The sequence below is a fragment of the Camponotus vicinus genome, unplaced genomic scaffold (assembly GCF_025532165.1).
Source record: "Camponotus vicinus isolate PSW18456_S1 unplaced genomic scaffold, iyCamVici1.0 SCAF_29, whole genome shotgun sequence".
NCBI lineage: Eukaryota > Metazoa > Arthropoda > Insecta > Hymenoptera > Formicidae > Camponotus > Camponotus vicinus.
The window spans coordinates 15,001-17,500 of NW_028141966.1; the positions used below are offsets into that span (position 1 = coordinate 15,001).

The 2,500-nt window shown below is 56.5% G+C and overlaps 2 non-coding genes across 2 annotated transcripts in view; both read right to left on the reverse strand.

The window, feature by feature from the left end:
* The window catches only part of LOC145967753 (large subunit ribosomal RNA), a 4,073-nt gene extending 3,139 nt beyond the window's left edge, over positions 1 to 934 (reverse strand). Inside the window, exon 1 of the ribosomal RNA XR_014437546.1 lies at positions 1 to 934. This exon is cut by the window's left edge and continues 3,139 nt beyond it. This is a non-coding gene — a ribosomal RNA (large subunit ribosomal RNA).
* A 1,217-nt stretch (positions 935 to 2,151) lies between these two features.
* On the reverse strand, positions 2,152 to 2,306 carry LOC145967756 (5.8S ribosomal RNA). Its single transcript, XR_014437548.1, has one exon. It is a non-coding gene; the product is annotated as a 5.8S ribosomal RNA (ribosomal RNA).
* Positions 2,307 to 2,500: the final 194 nt, after the last annotated feature.

The following is a 2,500-nucleotide window of genomic DNA, read 5'->3' on the forward strand; positions in this document are numbered from 1 at the left end:
GGTCCGTGTTTCAAGACGGGTCCTAAGAGTACCCAAAGCAGTAGCGTCGCCGACCGGTATCCGTCCCCCGTGAGAGAGACGTTCGCAGGCCTGTCGAAGGTGATCCGTACTTTAACCAACAGCGGGCCAGGACCGGGGACGGCGCAAAGTCCGTAACCTCCGAGTACCGTGGCGCGCGCTTGCGACGGCCTCGACGCACCGTGTAGAAGTGCGGCCTGATACCTTGCGCGTACCGCCGAGCAGCCGGCCGGGCGACCGAGGGTTTGTCGCGTGCCGTTTTACCGGCGACGCGACAGTCACCGCACCCGGGCCGTAGACCGACACCCAGCGGGTCGCGACGTTCTACTTGGGGAGAAGTGCACGACGACGACAGCCGGACATCGGCGCACGGTAGCGTGCCCGCGCGCGAGCCGCGAGGACTCCGCGGGACATCGCCCACCGACGCGAAGCCAGCGCCGCTGACGATGAATCTCCCCGTTCGATCTTTTGGGTTTCTTAGGTTTACCCCTGAACGGTTTCACGTACTCTTGAACTCTCTCTTCAAAGTTCTTTTCAACTTTCCCTCACGGTACTTGTTCGCTATCGGTCTCGTGGTCGTATTTAGCCTTAGATGGAGTTTACCACCCACTTAGAGCTGCACTCTCAAGCAACCCGACTCTAAGGAGAGATCCTCCCGAGACGCGCACCGGTCGCTACGGGCCTGGCACCCTCTACGGGTAAGTGGCCCCATTCAAGATGGACTTGGACGCGACGCGACGCCTCGGGATAAGCGGATCCTCCCAAACACCACATTTCCCTGCGGCGGAACCGCGGGATTCGGTGCTGGGCTCTTTCCTGTTCGCTCGCCGCTACTGAGGAAATCCTAGTTAGTTTCTTTTCCTCCGCTTAATAATATGCTTAAATTCAGCGGGTAATCTCGCCTGCTCTGAGGTCGTCAGAGTTTTGTAGAGAAACTCTCTACAAAGTGATATAGAGAGATAGAGGGAGTGTGCGGTGGTGGAGTTATTGCGCTAAGTAGTATCATTATTGTTTGTTAACTACTACTATTGTTAGCGGTAACGCACCGACCGATATTGCGCGCGCGGCACAATCTAGTCTTGTTTCGCGGGGACGCGAGAGAGGAGATAGATATATTATAATATCGTTTTGCGCTTCTTTTCTTCCGTCCCTCTAACTTCCACGATTATAATAACACGGCGCGGCGTAATTATGATGCGCGCGCGCGCGTGTATATATATAACGGGCGCGGTATGGAATCGATTCGACGAGTACACGACGACGCGTGCCGGTCACAATCTTCGTTCGAAAATTTCGTGGACTCGGACACGCGGTCGGCTCGCGATTCATCCGCTTTTTTAAGGGTGGATTTCTCTCGCAATTTCTCTCCCTCCGCGTACCGCCGGACGACGACTGTGCGCGCGCCGCGGTTTCCCTTCTCCATATATTTTTACCGTAAGGTATCTCGCGCCGCGAGATAGGAGGCGAAGCCTCGCGTGTAATAAAAGGCGCGGTATCGCGCGAGCGCGCTGGCGCACCGAGAGACCGAGAGAGAGTCGCACAGCGCGACGACGCGATCGGAAGAGACAACGACGCGCTAGAAAGACGGACGCAGCAGAATGTGCTGCTGCGCCGCTTTCTTTTTGCATTTTATTCGCCAACTACGAGATCACTCGTAGAGAGCGAGATCATTCGAGTGTCGCGCGTCGTTCGTCGTCGTTCCTCTCGCTTAAACTTTTCGCATATTCTCTCGTGTGTCGTCGTTGTGTATATCTCCGCCGACAACTCTCTCCATATCATTCGACAGCCTCCGGGCGCCGCTCGCGCGCGCTTCGCTATCCTTTAAACGCTTTGTGCGTACACGCGCGCCTCTCTCCTCCTCTTTATAACTCCTCTCGCTGCACACACCTTCGGTGTCATTTCAGACGACGCCAATCGACGACGGCCTCTCGTCGAACCCGTCGCCAATACATACTGGGAGGGTGACAAAGAGGCTCTAGTCTCTCTCGGGCGAACGTCCAACGATCGCTCGTACGCCGTTTACGCAATGCGACGGGGGCACAGCGACGACAGCCGACGACATTTCGTCGTTTCACGGCTACGCCGTGGCTCGTCAGCTTGCGTAAGGGCGCAAGCAGTTTAGGTTTGTTAAAACGACCCTCAGCCAGGCGTGGTCCGGGAATTGTATCCGTGGACCGCAATGTGCGTTCGAAATGTCGATGTTCATGTGTCCTGCAGTTCACAAGTTGACGCGCAATTAGCTGCGTTCTTCATCGACCCACGAGCCAAGTGATCCACCGTTCAGGGTAATCGTTTTTCATTCGTCGCGTTCGTCGAACGCTTCACAGTTCATCCATCGTGGTCTCCACTCCGAAGAGTGAGAGAAAATCGTGGCTCTTCGATCAGCCTGGCCGCGCGTCCGAGCACGCGCGGACCGCCGCCGCAATCCCGGTAAAGGGATCGAGGCTACGGCACAAAGTTGGTTCGCGATCGGAGCGTCACT